Here is a 16,762-nt window from a genome sequence, read left to right on the forward strand (position 1 = left end):
GTTCATCGCAGCACTGTTTATAATAGCCAGGACATGGAAGCAACCTAGATGTCCATCAGCAGATGAATGGATAAGAAAGCCATGGTACATATACACAATGGAGTACTACTCAGCCATTAAAAAGAATACATTTGAATCAGTTCTAATGAGGTGGATGAAACTGGAGCCTATTATACAGAGTGAAGTAAGCCAGAAAGCAAAACACCAATACAGTATACTAATGCATATATATGGAATTTAGAAAGACAGTAACGATAACCCTGTATGCGAGACAGCAAAAGAGACACAGATGTATAGAACAGTCTTTTGGACTCTGTGGGAGAGGGAGAGAGTGGGATGATTTGGGAGAATGGGATCGAAACATGTATAATATCATATAAGAAATGAATCGCCAGTCCAGGTTTGATGCAGGATATAGGATGCCTGGGGCTGGTGCACTGGGATGACCCAGAGGGATGGTACGGGGAGGGGGGTTCAGGAAGGGGAACATGTGTATACCTGTGGTAGATTCATGTTGATGTATGGCAAAATCAATACAATATTGTAAAGTAAATAATAATAATAATAAAGAAATGATAAATGGTTAAAAAAATATTGAGGTAGAAAATTTCAACAACAAAAAAAATAAAAAGCAGAGACATTAATTTGCCAACAAAGGTCCGTCTAGTTAAGGCTATGATTTTTCCAGTAGTCATGTATGGACGTGAGAGTTGGACTATAAAGAAAGCTGAGCACCGAATAATTGATACTTTTGAACTGTCTTGTTGGAGAAGACTCTTCCAAGTCCCTTGGACTGCAAGGAGATCCAACCAGTCCATCCTAAAGGAAATCAGTCCTGAATATTCATTGGAAGGACTGATGCTGAAGCTGAAACGCCAATACTTTGGCCACCTGATGCGAAGAGCTGACTCATTTGAAAAGACCTTGATGCTGGGAAAGATTGAAGGCGGGAGGAGAAGGGGATGACAGAGGATGAGATGGTTGGATGGCATCAACGACTCAATGGGTATGCTGCTGCTGCTGCTGCTGCTGCTGCTAAGTCACTTCAGTCGTGTCCGACTCTGTGCGACCCCATAAACGGCAGCCCATCAGGCTCCCCCGTCCCTGGGATTCTCCAGGCAGGAACACTGGAGTGGGTTGCCATTTCCTTCTCCAATGCATGAAAGTGAAAAGTGAAAGTGAAGTCTCTCAGTTGCATCGGACTCTTAGCGACCCCACGGACTGCAGCCCACCAGGCTCCTCCATCCATGAGATTTTCCAGGCAAGAGTACTGGAGTGGGTTGCCATTGCTTTCTTCACAATGGGTATGAGTTTGAGTGAACTCCGGGAGTTGGTGACGGACAGGGAGGCCTGGGGTGCTGCAGTCCATGAGGTCGCGAACAGTCAGACACAACTGAGCAACTGAACCGAACTGATCCTTCTGTTCTTTGTGTTAGTTTGTCATGCTTTTTACTGCTGTTTATGGCGGACTTCAGTCCGTGGGGTCGCAAAGACTCAGACTCGACTAAGAGACTAAGCACAGCACACATGCTTTAACATCTACAATACATTGCTGGTATTTTTGCTTTAAGCAGGTAACTAGGTTCGTGGAGATTTTAAAAGTAAGGAAAATATGCCTATTCCCCATTTCTAGTGCTCAGCATTTCTTTGCATAGATCCACATTTCCTTCTGGTATTGTTTTCTTTTTCCCTGATGATTAAAAAAAAACTTCTTGAAATACAGATACGCTGATAATGAATTCCATCACCTTTTGTGTTCTAAATGGCATTTTTCACTTTCCATTTTGACTTGCTGGAGAGTTCTAGGTTGCAGATTTCTTTTCTTTTAGTACTTTAAAGATATCTCTCTACTGTCTTCTGGCTTGCATAGCATCTGATAAAAATGCTTCTATTGTTCCTATCTTTGTTCCTCTGTGCACAATGTGTCTGTATTCTCTGTCTGCTTTTAAGATTTTTTTTTCTTTGTCAGCAGTTTTCAACAATTTTATTATGATGCGTTTTGTCCTGGTTTTCTGCATGTGTAATCGCCGGATTCATTGAGCTTTTTTGAATTTATGAGTTTGAATTTTCATCAATTTGGAGTTTTTAATCAATATTTTTAAAAATATCTTTTCTATCCCCACTTTTTTATGAGACTCTAAATGTATAATAAACCATCAATAGTATTCTATAAGTTATTGCTCCTCAGTTTTATTTAATCTTTTTTTTCTTCTGTGTGTTTCATTTCAGATAGTTTCTATTGCAATGTCTTCAAATTCACTGATCTTTTATTTTACAATTACTAATTTCATATTAACCTCATCCAAAACATTTTTTGATTTGGATATTTAATTTTCATTTATTTGAAAACTTATAAAAAGTGCTTTATACAAATATCATTTTTTTTCCTTCTGTTTCTCTTCTTGTACTATTTATTTTCTTACACAGGTGAAGCATATTTATTTGTTCAGTCACTCAGTCATGTCCAACTCTTTGCGACCCCATGGACTGCAGCATGCCAGGCTTCTCTGTCCTTCGGCATCTCCCAGAGCTTGCTCAAACTCATGTCCATTGAGTCAGTGATGCATATTTATAGTACCTGTTTTAACATCCTTGCCTGCTAGTTCCATCATTTCTATTTGTATTGACAGATTTTTTTCCAGAATGGATTATATTGTTTGCATTTTTGCATGCCAAGTAGTTCTTTTTTGACATTATGATTTTATGTGTTTGTTGCAGGATTTCTTGTATTACTTTAAAAAATATTGTATTTTACTTTTATGCACAATTAAGTAATTTGAAATCAGTTGCATTATTTCAAGGTTTGCTTTTAAACTTTATTAGAATAGGTTCAGACCAGACCTGAGGGCCAATAAGGCTCTACTAAAGTTCTGCTTCATGGATCACAGCCTTGTCATGGCTAAAGGGCTTTCATAACTCAATGAATCTCTGAACTATGCTGTGGAGGCCACCCAAGATGGATGGGTCATAGTGGAGAGTTCTGACAAAACGTGACCCACTGGAGGAGGAAATGGAAAACCAGTCGAATATTCTTACCAAGAGAACCCCATGAACAGTATGACCGCTGACTCCAGTGGAAAGACATAATACTGGACATTAAGTAATCTTAATGTTCAGTTGTTAAGTCGTTTCTGACTCTTTATGACCGTATGGACTGTAACCCATCAGGCTCCTCTGTCCATGGGATTCTCTAGGCAAGAATACTGGAGTGGATTGCCATGCCCTCCTCCAGGGGATCTTCCCAACCCAGGAATCAAACCCATGTCTCTTGCTTTCCTGCATTGGCAAGTGGGTTCTTTACCACTAGCTCCACCAGGAAGCCCTATGTTTAAAGTGCTGTTGTTGTTCAGTCATTCAGTAATGTCCGACTCTGTGACCCCATGGACTGTAACATGCCAGGCTTCCTTTTCCTTTGCTATCTCTCAGAGTGTGCTCAAATTCACGCTCATTGAGTCAGTGATGCCATCTAACTATCTCGTCCTCTGTCGTCCCCTTCCCTTCCTGCCTTCAATCTTTCCCAGCTTCAGGGTCTTTTCTAATAGTTAGCTCTTCCCATCAGGTGGCCAAAGTATTGGAGCTTCAGCTTCAGCATCAGTCCTTCCAATGAATATTCAGGGTTGATTTCCTTTAGGATTAACTAGTTTGATCTCCTTGCAGTCCAAGGGACACTCAAGAGTCTTCAACACCACAGTTTGACAGCATCAATTCTTCGATGCTCAGCCTTCTTTTTCATCCAACTCTCACATCCATACACGACTACTGGAAAAACCATAGTTTTGACTGTATGGACCTTTGTCAGCAAAGTGATATCTCTGCTTTTTAATACACTGTCTAGGTTTGTCATAGCTTTTCTTCCAAGAAGCAAGCATTTTTTAATTTTGTGGCTGCAGTCACCATCCGCAGTGATTTTGGAGCCCAAGAAAATAAAGTCTGTGACTGTTTCCACTGTTTCCCCATGTATTTGGAGAAGGCAATGGCACCCCACTCCAGTACTCTTGCCTGGAATTAGTGATGAGTAAAATACAAAATACTCAAAAGACCCCACTGCAGATCTGTATCTCTCTGAGTCAGTACCTTCTTTGAAGTATCTGCCCCATAGTTTCTAGCCTTTAGTCTCCTTGAATTCAGTTCTCTTTTCTTTTTAAGCAGGTAGTCTAGCTCTGTTAGGTTCCCTCTTTCTACACTGAAGTCTGAAAACTCTCCAGGCACAGTAAGCTAGAGTAATTATAGGTCTAATTTTTGTTTGTTAAATTTTTCTCAGGGTTCGCAGACTGGGCTTCTTGTTGTTAATATCTCAAAATTATTGTCTCATATATTTTGTCTAGTTTTCTACTTTTTTAAAGTACAAGATTAACTCTGATATTTCTTAGTCTGCCTTGGCCATAGTAAGAGGTTCCTATCAGTTAATATTAATTTCTCTTGATATAAGTGAGGTTGAGTATCCCTTCATGCATTTAAGAAGGGGCTTTTGTATTTCTGTCTCTCAGAATGCTTTTATGTCTTTCATCCATTCTTATTGTGTTGTTGATGCTTTCATCATTTTTAATGACATCATTTAATGCTAGAATTATACTTCACTGATTCCTGTAGTTCTAAAACAGTTTTTTTTCTTTAATCCATTGATATTCCAATAACTTGACCTAAAATAATTTGAATGCTATTCTGTGTCTTAAAAATTCTTCATTACATTTTTATATTTGCATATTTCTACAATTCCAGTGCAAACATCAATTGCACAAACATTTTTAAGGTATGTAAGGCCCATTATATCTATTCTAGAGTTTAAAAGGAGAAAACCAAGAAAAGACACATTTTATAACCTTTAAGAGTTTATTATATAGATTGGGAGAGAAAATTACATATATTTAAAGTTGAGAGGGGTACATAAAGCCAAAATTACAAAATGAGCTAAGATTAGTCATGGAATTCTCTTGAAAAAACTGCCTCTTGAGCAAAAATTTGAGCCAAATTTAAAATCCAAATATGTTGGAAGGATGAGATGGTTAGATAGCATTACTGACTCAAGGGACATGAATTTGAATAAACTCCAGGAGATAGTGACGGACAGGGAAGCCTGGCATTCTGCAGTCCATGGGGTCACAAAGAGTCAGACATGACTTAGTGATGGAACAACAACAATGTTGGGAGAAAATAGGCAAGATAGCCTCTCCAGAGTTAATTGGAAAAAAAAAAAAAAAAAACAGAATAGGAAAGAGAAATGGGATGTGGAGGGAAAAGCCAGAAAGATGGTCTCTGGAGGGACTGTAGCCTTCACTCAAATCCCACTCCATACCCTGTCCATTAGAAAAAAGTGATGGTCTTGAGAAGTAGAAATTCAAAGCCACAGAGGCCTGGGGAGCTGGTCTCAGACATTTGGAGGGAAACACAGCACTGCTTCATAAGTAGATGAGAACTACATCCACTGATTAATAACTTGTTTATATTTTTAAAGATACTGGTGAGTTTTAGGGTCATATTTGTCAGTTCATTGCTATCATGTTTAACTTAGGGAACATGAGGAATCAGTAACAGGTTTAATTGCTATTCATCACTTGTATAAAACTCTGGTCATTCTTACTACTGATTATTAGGCTTCCAACCATAAAGCTGTCAACTAATTTGTATTTTCAAGCCCCATACTTGTCAACATTCTTCTGACCTCCTGGCTACACTGAACCAGAAGCTTTCTCCTAAGTGAGACCCTGGAAAAAGTCTCACTTAGAGATCTTTTGGAGAAGACAGTTCTGCCAAATCAGACTAAAGGCCCACCTGCTGATCCTCCACTGCATCTGAAGCTGGTAACTCTTAATATCATGTTCGGGCATCTGTGGCTCCCCTTGTGAGCCCTGTGTTGATACTCAAAGAGTGCACTCTCTCTTGTTTGTGTTCTTCTGGTCTTCTTCACAAATGCTACCATTAGAATGTGCCTAGTTTTTACCATTAATATCTCAAACCCCACCAGTGGAAAGGAAAACACTGCATCACTGAAGAACATCATTTGCTTACGAATTGACCACAGGCCTGAGGTTTTGGATAGTTCAAGACTTGGGGTCAATCCAATGGGTTAATATGCGTTTGATCAAAAGGGTGAGAAAAAAGAAGTACACCAGTGATAGACCAGAAATATGAAAGAGAACTCCCAAATTGACAAGGGAAATTAAATAATGAAAAGTTACTTGATCAAACTTATAAAAAAAGAAATAAAGGCACAACAAATTAAGTTGCAAATGTTAATTAAAATATATATGATAAAACTAAGTATATCAATTGTAACACTGAGTGTCGCCAAGTTGAATTTTTATAGTTAAAAACAGGTGCTAAATGTCCAGTGGTTAGGACTGGGCGCCTTCATTGCCAGGGCCCAGGTTCAATCCTCAGTCAAGGAACTAAGATTCCATAAGCCACACAGTGTGTCCAAAATAGAATAAAATAAAAACAGGTATTGTTACCTCAATATTCAGGAAGAAAAGCGATTTTTTAAGCTTGAGCTATATACTGATTATAAGAAAAGTACCTTTCAGCAGTCTAATTTTTTTAAAAGGGATAAATACAAAAGAGAGAACAAAATACTAGGCAATCATAAAAATAAATAGAGGAAATATTAATTTCACATAAGTTAAAATTCAGGTTCCAAGTATCAAGCAAGATAAAGAGAGAACATGATGATAAAAGTCAAAAGTCATAAGAAAAAACTCATATCTTTCAAAGAGGGTAATATTTATGGATCTATATGTATAAAGCAGAATAAAAACAAGAAAAATCTTTAGAAGTGTCAAAAAGCCACCAAAGTGGGAGATTTTTAAATAGCAACTTTGGAAGTGGGTTGATAAGTAAGAATAAGAAGATATAAATAAGAAAAAAGTAATACAGTAAACACTCATTATAATGTGACTAGAAATACTTCAAATAAACAATATTCTTTTTTTTCCTGCATGCCTGTGGCATATTTACAAAATCAGTTATGTAATGGCCAAAAAAAAGAGGTCTCTAGCAAAAATCCTAAAAGTAGATATTTTAAGGCCATATCCCACAATCATAATCCAATAAAATTAGAATAAATAAAAAATATACAGAAGCAATTCTACCTACCTAGAAATTAAGACCCATAACTCCTAAATAACACTTGGAAATAAAAGTGGCTACTAAAAATGGCCTAAAGTAGATAGAAGAAATCCACATATTACATGTAAGCAGTCCTCTGTGAGGAGACAAGAACTCATCCTTCATCCCATCTGTCATTCTCATATTTATCAAAGCAGGTATACTTACTCATCTTATACATTGGTGTGTATCTTGGATTGATACTTACCAGTTTGTTTATTTATATTACCGGTCTGTTTTCTTAGAAGTACACCAGGGCGCTTCCCTGGTGGCTCAGTGATAAAGAATCTGCCTGCCAATGCAAGATACTGGCGTTTGACCCCTGATCCAGGAAGATCCCACATACCTCAGAGTGACTAAGCCCATGTGCCACAATTACTGAGCCCCTGTGCGGCAGCTCCTGAAGCCCAGGTATCCTGGACCCTGCGCTCCACAAGGAGAGCAACCACTGCAATGAGAAGTCCGTGCACACAGCTAGAGAGTATTCCCACTCACTGCAACTAGAGGAAAGCCCACATAGCAACAAAGACCCAGCACAGCCAGAAATAAATAAAAGCACATCAGGGATCCAAAAACAAATTAAATTGCTGAACTTTGTTTTAATGTTTTTAAATTTATTATTATTATTATTTACTTTACAATATTGTATTGGTTTTGCCATACATCAACATGCATCCGCCACAGGTGTACACGTGTTCCCCATCCTGAACACCCCTCCCACCTCCCTCCCCATACCATCCCTCTGGGTCATCCCAGTGCACCAGCCCCAAGCATCCAGTATCATGCATCGAACCTGGACTGGCGATTCATTTCTTATATGATATTATACATGTTTTAATGCCATTCTCCCAAATCATCCCCCTCTCCCTCTCCCACAGAGTCCAAAAGACTGTTCTATACATCTGTGTCTCTTTTGCTGTCTCGCATACAGGGTTGTTGTTACCATCTTTCTAAATTTTCTAAATTTCTAAAAAATATATATGCGTTAGTATACTGTATTGGTGTTTTGCTTTCTTGCTTACTTCACTCTGTATAATAGGCTCCAGTTTCATCCACCTCATTAGAACTGATTCAAATGTATTCTTTTTATTGGCTGAGTAATACTCCATTATGTATATGTACCATGGCTTTCTTATCCATTCATCTGCTGATGGACATCTAGGTTGCTTCCATGTCCTGGCTATTATAAACAGTGCTGCGATGAACATTGGGGTACATGTGTCTCTTTCAATTCTGGTTTCCTCAGTGTGCATGCCCAGCAGTGGGATTGCTGGTTCATAAGGCAGTTCTATTTCCAGTTTTTAAAGGAATCTCCACACTGTTCCCCATAGTGGCTATACTAGTTTGCATTCCCACCAACAGTGTAAGAGGGTTCCCTTTTCTCCACATCCTCTCCAGCATTTATTGCTTGTAGACTTTTGGATTGCAGCCATTCTGACTGGTGTGAAATGGTACCTCATAGTGGTTTTGATTTGCATTTATCTGATGATGAGTGATGTTGAGCATCTTTTCATGTGTTTGTTAGCCATCTGTATGTCTTCTTTGGAGAAATGTCTGTTTAGTTTTTTGGCCCATCTTTTGATTGGGTCGTTTATTTTTCTGGAATTGAGCTGTAGGAGTTGCTTGTATATTTTTGAGATTAGTTGTTTGTCAGTTGCTTCATTTGCTATTATTTTCTCCCATTCCGAAGGCTGTCTTTTCACCTTGCTTATAGTTTCCTTTGTTGTGCAGAAGCTTTTAATTTTAATTAGGTCCCATTTGTTTATTTTTGCTTTTATTTCCAGTAGTCTAGGAGGTGGGTCATAGAGGATCCTTCTGAAACATATAGAGCATGTGGTTAGTTTGAGTATTTTCAAATATACATTTTTATACCATTTACACATTGTTATTCACATCCATTCATAGTAAAGTATGCAAATCTTTACAACAGGACACAAAACAGTGTTCAACATCAGCTGTTAGTGTTTTAACACATGAGCTCCCACCTACTCAGGTTAATAGAAAGTCCTGATACCTCCTCCCCTTGCCCATCCACAGGTCCCTTAATGTGCTCAACATTTCCCAAGGTTCCTTCTTTCCAAAGGGCCAATTCTCATTCCTCTTAATAGGCTCCTGGATCCAGAACTTAAACCTCCTTCCCTGAAGCTAGAAACTTTCAGAGCCTTTAGAGCTTTCAGTGGAGAACTTGACCCTCCATCTTTCTGAATGTGCCTGCTTCCTTCCCTACTGCTCTCCAGGAATAACACACAGCTAGTTCTTCTTTCCAGCTCACTCATCAGGAAGTGGAAATACATGACCCTCTATTTCTCAGCCGGTTCAAATGCCTGCTCCAAAGTCCTCAAGCATGTGGGCATTATGGAAGTTACATTCTCATAAGGGAGAAAGAAAATAAAGAAGTAAATTGATAATAGTATAACAGGAAGTGATAAATGCCATGAAAAACATAAAGCAGAATAGATCAATCAGGATCCAGGCAGTAAAATGGGAGTCCAATAAACAGTAGTGCAGAATTTAATCTTGATAATTAGTTATGGTATAGTTAGAAATGCTATAAGTATTCCTTTAAGCCACCAGGGAAGCCCTATTATTCAAGCCCAGGTCAAGGAACCATGGAATTCTAGAACTGTGGAAGAGACACAATTATTTCTGGAGATGCCATCCTCAAATAAAAAAGGGGAGAAACCTCCAGGATTCTCCTGTCCCATCCTTTCTTCTCCCCCAATACATTCCCCAAAGACTAATTTCTGCCTTGACCAAACTTAACTGGAAGTCAATTGGCAAAGGAGGCTGGGAGCTGTAATTTCCAAGACTCAATCTCTGCAGTCCATAAAGACCTGATAAAAGTGGGAAATGGACCTGAGACAAAGCAGACAAAACTCACTGAAAGGAGGATTTAGAGTGACAGACGAAGTGTGGGGACTATTTCATAGAGGATGCTAAGGAAAGGTCTCCCTAAGGAGGTGATATTTAAACAGACACCTGAATGAAATAAGAGATTAGATCAACTGAAGATCTGGAGAGTGTACCAGTTAGAACTTTATGTGCATGTTGAATTATTCAGCTGTATCTGACTCTTTGCCACCCCATGGACTGTAGCCTGCCAGGTTCCTCTGTCCAAGGGATTTTTTCAGGCAAGAATACTGAAGAAGGTTGCTATTTCTTCCTCCCAGGGGATCTTCCTGACTGAGGAATTGAACATGCATCTCCTGTGTCTCCTGCATTGCAGGCAGATCCTTTACTACTGAGTCATTGGGGTACCAGGTTGGGGAGAGGCCAAATGCAAAGACTCTGAGAAGGAAACTAGCTCAGCTTGATCAAGGAGCAGTGAGGAGGCCAGTGTCGGTGGAGCAGAGCAAGCAAAGGGTAAACAGGAGGCTAGGAGGTAGAGTGAGAGAGGAGAGCCCAGAACATGAAGGGCTTTCTAGGTTCAAAGCTTGGAGTTGATGCTAAATGTGATGGGAAACCATGGGGACATTTGAGTAGTAGAGTGATGTGAACTGATCAACATTTTTGAGATGTTGCGTTTACCTTGACATTACAAGTAACCTCAGGGATCTTCTCCAGTAGCCCAGTGGTTGAGAGTCTGCCTTACAATGCAGGGGACACAGGTTCAATGCCTGGCTAGGGAACGAAGATCCCACATGCCACAGAGCAACTAAGCCTGCATGCCACCACTCAAGAGTATGTACCACAAAGAAAGATCCCACATGATGTGAGGAAGATTCCACACGATGCAACTAAGACCCAACACAGCCAAATAAATAAATATTTAAAAACACACACACACACACATAATCTTGGATGCTGAGCAAGCATGTGCTCCCATAAGTCTGTGTTGTGTTTCTGCCTCTGTACTTCCTCTCTGGGGCAGAAGGTCCCCATCTGGGATTTGCAAATCTTGGCACAGCACATTTCCACTCTGGGCATAGCAGTCTTCTTTCCAGAGCAGCTCTATCGGCACTGTCTTTTCCAACCATTCAGGTGGAAGTAGGCTTGAGGGGATGGTTCCTAAATTGACTAGCTTGTACTTGTGCTAGGACTCTCTAGCAGTTGGAATCCAGACTATGAAAAGATCAGAAATGTTCTAACTCAAGAATACAAGCCCAACACCTGGGTGTGAAATGTGAGATCATTTTCTTCCATACAGGAGTTCCAGCTAAGAGGATTCACTGTTCTCTACAGTAAGCTAATTGAAATAAAATATGAAGAAGTTTCATATGTTACAAAATTTTAGTCTCTTCCTGATTTTCTTTAACATTTAACACTTTGTTAAAAAACCATCCTTAGCACTGTACAAAAATAAGCCACGGGTCAGATTTGACCTGTGGGTCTCAGGTTGCCAAACCCTGCTCTGGAGTAAAGTTCCCCAGCATACAAATCCTCCCCATAAAGCTTCCAGCAGCTTGTTTGAATATAAATGGAAAGCCAGAGATCACTAGATACTGGAAAATGCCTTTACTGGGAGAGTCAAAAACGAAATAAAGAAATAGCAAAAAGAGGAACACACAGGGAGGAAAAGCAATGCAGGGAGCAAGAAGAAACTCACACCAAGGCACCCTGGTCCTCCTAAGAGGAACTTTTGGAATAAAACAGGGGGAGTGTCACATATAAAGTATCCAGAACCAGAATACCATGGATTACTTGAGTTAATCCGGGGACTAGAAAACAAAGAAGCAGTGACTTGAATGATTTCCAACCTAGAATGAATTCTTTTAACCAAGTATGGAGACAGAACAAAATCCTTTTAGTTGCTTCAATATCTTAGGAAACAGAAGATATAGTATAAAAAGCGAAGCAATAAAAATCTTCAGGATGATGGCAAAATAGAATCCATGGGACTTGTTGTTGCAGGTCATGAAACTCACCAGACTGTTTTGGAACATGAGCATATATTGGTACTGGGGTTTCCACTTTTCGTGGAGAATGAGGGTTGGATTGGTGATATGTATACAGATAACTAAGCCAACAAAAACCAAACAACTATTAACAAGAGGAACAAGTCAAACAGGAAAGGAAATATAATAATAGTAAGCCACATGACTCAGCTGTGACTAAAACTCACATTCAGAGTAATAAAAACATTGAATTTTGATCTAACTTGAAATTATGGTATCATTCTATTAGGAAGATGGGGTGGGGCAAAGAAGAATTTTAAAAGGCTTAAATTCTCATCTACAATAGTAAACAGAAAGTCAGAAAATAATGTCTAAAATAGAAAAATTAAATAAGTAGTATAAACATGCAATTTAGAAATGTAGAGTAAATACAGAGAAATGAGCAAGGGCAGCTAAAAGGATTGAAAACAATTACTACTGAGACTGAGAATGGAGAATGAGGAGGAGATAGCTCCTTGTTATTTCTGAATAGTTATTATAATTGTAGAATTATGACTTCTTAAACTATGCACATAGACAACGCTGATGAAAATAAAAATTCACACACACAAAAGATCATGTTGGTTGCTCTTGACAGAGTTGATTAGAAGCAAATGAAAGCCGGAGGACGGATGAGGGGTTATGTCTGGGCAGAAGATAAGATTTGACAGACTTACACTGTACTTCAGAGATTGACGCAATCATATTTGTTAATGGGTTGGCTACGAAGACAAAAGACACAGAGCTGTCCGAGACAAGCCCCAGAGCGCTGGCAAGAGCAGCACACGGAGGTACCATTTAATAAGATGCAAAATGTGTTCAAGTTGAGGAACGTCTGAAACTTCCAGCTCAAACTTGAGGAAAAAAAAACCCAAACTTCCCAACACTGTATTTTAATAGTGACCAGCCTCTCTTTCATAGGATTTTTTCCCTCTTGTATGAATCTAATTCTGGAAAACTCCTCCTAGGAGATTAAACTTCCCAAGGAGCAAGGCGAATCACTTTGTCATTACTCAGAGACAACTGTGTAAATGGCATACCCTAGGGTTGTCGGTGTTCCGCCTACACAAAGCTGTCAGCCTGCCTTCCACTTTTCACCAGCCCTCTATTCACAAACTATAAAGTAAAAGCCATAGTGAGTGGCACTGATTTGCTGAAAACATATTAGTCTTTCTACTGAGCAGGTTGTTGCTCTTTTCATTTTGTTCAGCAGATTATCTTAGGATAAACTTTCTATTAAAAACCCAATAAACTAAGTGGAAACATTTAAACATACTCCAAACCAAGCTGGAATTCCATCCTCCCTAAAGGATTCGCGTGGAGAAGAGCCATATCTGTGGCAAATGTTCGTTTAAGCAACCTGCTCCAAAGCCCTTTGGAGGGGCATTTTGCACTCCTCCTCTCAAACACTCTATTTACTCCTGAATCACGTCAAAATAACCAGATGCTGAGTTTCAAGGACCAGTGAAGACCAAAGGACATAGGTTTAAGTCAGACTAGGAAACAAAACCAAGTCAAAGAAGCAGTTTAGCCAGAAATCTTGTGCAGAAAAACAGGCGTATGAGAAGAGAGGAGCAAAGCAATTCACAGCATCAAGGTGAGGCTCCCCAAAGCAGTATGCACCTCTAAACGTCCAGTTGCATCACCCTTGAACAGGAATTGAAAGAAAAGGAGGTGGCACTGAGGTCAGAGCTGAGTTTCTTGGCAAAGTTAGCTTTGTTTTGCCAACATGAGGGCTGTGTAGCTACTCTGGCCCCCACATGTAGAAATGCAGAGCCAGTCCACAAGCCGCGTGGACAACATATGTCAGCGGCTTAACAGGTACCAGCCTGCCAGGTTTTTATTACTTCTTACACAAACAATTCTAAATACCACAACTCTGGAGAAGCGATAAGCCCCAGTAGGTTGGGTTGGTTAGCATTCCTTTCCTTGCTTTCCTGGAAGCCTTTTCCACCAGCGCTTTGGCTTTCTGGGCTGGGCTCCCTATCAAGTCCTTAAACTAACAAAGACTCTTCCTTGTTCTACAATTAACTAGACAGTGTCTTTTTGTTAGGTGCTTCTCCACAGGTATATTTTTATCTCAGTTATTTGGTGAATTTTAGTGCCTAGATAGACTTTCAGTTCAGTTCAGTTCATTTCAGTCGCTCAGTCGTGTCCGACTCTTTGCGACCCCGTGCACTGCAGCACTCCAGGCCTCCCTGTCCATATGTCTTCCTAAATCTACTAGATCAACAGTTTGTTCTAAATTTACCAGATACAGGTAGTTAAGCAATGCACTTGATCTTGTTGTCATCATTGTATCAGCTCATTGTTGTTTGTAATTGGCATATATCTAAGCCAAGGATGGGAAAAGGAGTTTCCCATCACAACTTGCTACACACACACACACACACACACATGATATCCCCAATACTTGCTGAAACAAGTGAGACTCTTGTAGCAGTATTTTGTTTTAAAAAAATTTTATTGGAGTATAATTAATTGATTTACAATATTGTGTTAGTTTCAGGCGTATAGAAAAGTGATTCAGTTATATAGAAAGAATATTTTTCAGATTCTTTCCCCTTGTAGGTTATTACAAAAGTGGTGGTATTTCAAAGACAACTTTCTTTTGAAAATGAGTCACTTTTATTAGAAGTCAAACAGCACAATTAATTTAGAATGCTTTGATGATTAGTTTCAAATATACTAAGAGTGTAAAATTAAAAGGACTAGATAGTGTCAACTGAGGTCAAACCAGGCATTCAAATGCCTGAGGTAATGTGGAAATATACATTTAAACTTACTCAGCTAAAGGATATTTGGGATGCCTTGCTAATTGACTGCTTTTTGGTATCACTTAGAAAAAACAAATTTCTGTAAAGCAATTATCCATCAATTAAAAAATAAATTTAAAAAAAAGAAATAGGCTCAGATTTTTCTTTTATCAAATGGCAAAAATTCTTCCTACCAGCCTCATGGGACAGTAATAAAGATTTATGTCCAGGAAGTTAATGAATTCCATTGATTAACAATTGTAGATTTCAAAATAAAGTTGGACAGTATAAACTATAGAGCTAATTCTTCTAGGGCAAAGTTTATGTAAATGACAGAAGACACTATCCAAAAACATCTAAATACATGAGTTTATGTAGACTGTGTCTGTGTTACTCACTCAGTCATGTCCAACTCTTTGAGACCGCATGGACTATAGCCCCCTCCAGTCTCCTCTGGCAAGAATACTGGAGTATGTAGCCATTTTCTTCTCCAGGGGATCTTCCCGACCCAGGGATCAATCCTGTGTCTCCTGCCTTGGCAGGTGGATTCTTTACCATCTGAACACCCAGGGAAGCCCTTATGTAGACAACACATATATTAATAATCATTGCTCAAATTATTAAATTAACTTCATCTTTTAGAGTATGGCTTCCCCAAAACTGGCCAAAATCATGGGATTTTTAAAACCACCAATTTCCTGATCTTATTCCAGATAGCCATGTCCAGGAGTGAATTCTGGTGTGTATTTTTAAAATGAGCCTCACTGAGTCTGAGCCAGGTTTGGAATCACTGACTGAAGAAGGCCAAGATAACTGGCTCATAATTTGTTGTGTCTGGTTACTTTGCCTGTCTTAAAAATCAATATACCTGTCATCTGGTGATCAGTAATGGATATGGCTAAGCTAGTCAATTATTCATGCAAAAATTTCCTGAAATGGAATCTTGGAAAGACCCATTAATGGTTCCCATCACTGAAGGATTGCAGTAAACACTGCTTTCTTCATCTCTTTTTTTCAGCATCAGCCTGCTAAATTTAATTTACTGCCAGGACATAAGGAGACTGGGCAAATTATTTAAAAATCCATTGGATGATTTAGTATATTCTTGTTAATCATTTTGTGACTGGGTAATAGTTTGAGAATTTTATAAATCTTTCCTATTTATATTTTCCACTTTCTCCTTCCCCAGTCTACCTGTATCAACCACTCTTCCACTGCTTGTGGTTTCGTTACCCAAGGAGGAATGAGTGTTTGGGGAGTGGACACAAAGAAATACCCTCTGTCTGATGTTTTCCAAAATTCTAATCCCTTAGGAGAATTTATAAGATGTAAGGAAAAGATAAAGGAGACATAATTTTGCAAGAGGTAACAGAGTAATTTAGAAGAGCAGGCAGGAGAAGGGGGCTACCTTCTAAAATATTAAACATCTCCCAGGGCTAGAAGAGGGAGTGAAGAAGTCTTACTCCTCTGGGCAGTGCCCTGAGGGTGAATCAGAGCTTTAATGGTAGCTTGTACACTTGATGTACCAGGTGAAGAGATCAGAGATCCCTGCCTCCTAAACAGTACCTGAATCCCAAGCATGGTAGGCAAACTGAAGGGAATACCAGGCCTAGGGAGTCAACAGGGACAGGTTCTGCTCAACGTTTATCTGTGTGTCCAGAGAACCAGAAGCCAGGTGCCCTGCACCAACGCCTTGCATGGTATAAAGCCCTGTATCAATTCCTAACAAAGTAATTCCTACCAACTCCCGACTCAAAACAGACCTTCCTTGTCTTACAGTCCTGGAGGCTAGAAGTCCAAAATCAAGGTGTTGGTGGGGCCATGTTCTCTCTGAAACCTGTAGGAGTAAACCATCCCATGCTTCTCACTTCCAGTGGCACTGGCAGTCCTTGAGTTTCCTTAGTTTGTAACTGCATTATTCCAATCTCTGACTCCATTGTCACATGGCTGTCTTCTCCCTGTGTGTCTCTCCCCTCTTCTATTAAGGACACCAGTCTGGATTAATGATCCATCTGCCTCCAATATAACCTC

The sequence above is a fragment of the Bos indicus genome, chromosome 2 (genome assembly GCF_029378745.1).
Source record: "Bos indicus isolate NIAB-ARS_2022 breed Sahiwal x Tharparkar chromosome 2, NIAB-ARS_B.indTharparkar_mat_pri_1.0, whole genome shotgun sequence".
Lineage (NCBI taxonomy): Eukaryota > Metazoa > Chordata > Mammalia > Artiodactyla > Bovidae > Bos > Bos indicus.